This window comes from Pararge aegeria, chromosome 21 (genome assembly GCF_905163445.1).
Source record: "Pararge aegeria chromosome 21, ilParAegt1.1, whole genome shotgun sequence".
NCBI classification, from domain to species: Eukaryota; Metazoa; Arthropoda; class Insecta; order Lepidoptera; family Nymphalidae; genus Pararge; species Pararge aegeria.
In genome coordinates, this window is record NC_053200.1 from 7,573,747 (window position 1) to 7,575,298 (window position 1,552).

At 36.8% G+C, this 1,552-nt stretch overlaps 1 pseudogene; it reads left to right on the forward strand.

The window, feature by feature from the left end:
• The first annotated feature begins 369 nt into the window (after positions 1 to 369).
• On the forward strand, positions 370 to 550 carry LOC120633535 (annotated as a pseudogene).
• Positions 551 to 1,552: the final 1,002 nt, after the last annotated feature.

Sequence of the window (1,552 nt, forward strand, 5' to 3'; positions counted from 1 at the left end):
AGGCAGCTTGTTGTCGAGTTATGATATATGAACAAACGAAGCTGTAGCGTGGGTGGACTACGGAATGCGGCAGTTCGAGGTATATTATGTAGAACAGTTTTATTATGTATGACAGTACCTACACAGATGAAGTCGTTTCGTTTAAGTATTGAACAACTCTAACAATATTAAAGAAAAATCAGCAATTAATAAAATGAAAACCTATAGCGTTTGTACGCAAAGTACAGTAGTACTTTTGGATCTATAGATCAGTTAAGAGTTTTTAAAGATTATCACTAGATGGCACTACATGACTCTCGCTCAAAAGTGGATTGCGCTAAAGAGATTTTTTCTTACCAAATCACTACAGGCCGATCCGCGTGTTATGAGAAGACGTAACTTCATAGGATCATTACTATTACTATAGTAAGCTTTCACACACTAGATGAGATGTGGCGCAGTGTCCTGAGCGTGAGGTTGACAATAACTCCTGTCGTTAGTCATCGATGATCGTTCACTCTTAAGACTCTTTCGGGAGGAGGGCGTGGGACACCGTCGCTCACTGAGTGACCCTTTCTTGAAACTCTTTATAGTCCATACTAATATTTAAATGCTTTTGTGGGTTTATTGATTTATATAACTTCTTAGATTAAAAGTAGAGATAGGGCTCAAGCTAATTTGAATATTAGTATAGTATAGTACCTAAGTCCTACTAGTATCGCAAAACTCACACTCAAGTTTGCCTTAACTATCGATATGCCATAGATAATCAACAAATATGACGATTTATGCTAGTGATCCCTATTGTTGCGAAAGCAACATATTAAATCAATGATTTCAAGTTATAAAATGTAAAAAACAAAATAACACTTAAAATTCTGCTATACAATGAAATACACAATTTAAAAAAACACTTCAACCGTTGAAGACACTTACTTTGTCAGAAAATAGCGGTAATTTAACGGCGAAATGGCACGCGATAGCATTATGGATATAGTGCCGTAGAGCCATTTCTCAATATTCCTTATTTATTGATGTGACAGTACCATACCTACACGCGAGCGAAGCCGGGGGCACTGGGCAGAGCTATATTAATTACGTACGTAATATTTTTTTATAATAGACATACATTTTAATGCATAGCATTTTATTCAATGCATCTTAATTAAGGTTTAAAAGTTTTCCCAGGGCTGTAAAATGAATGTAGAATGTAGAACTTCCGAAAAAAAAAAGAGTTTTGGTGAAAATCCGTACACTAATATTATAAATGCAGAGGTTTGTGGGCAACCACTACACAGGCCTGAGATTTAGCATTTAAATGAGCATTCTGGAGATAGACATGGAATACTTTTTATTGCGAAACAGAACCGAGAAATTGTTTGTCTTTACGTTGGCAAAGGCAATTTTTTAAAAAAACCGATGCAAAATATTAGAATGCTTGCGTCCTGAAGATAGACATAAGATGCGAAAACCATCCCCCCCGTGATGATGCAGTCTTAAGATGGTAGCGGGCTGACCTGTCAGGGAATATAGTAGTTATACCCCTAATCGGTTTCTACGCGACATCGCACCG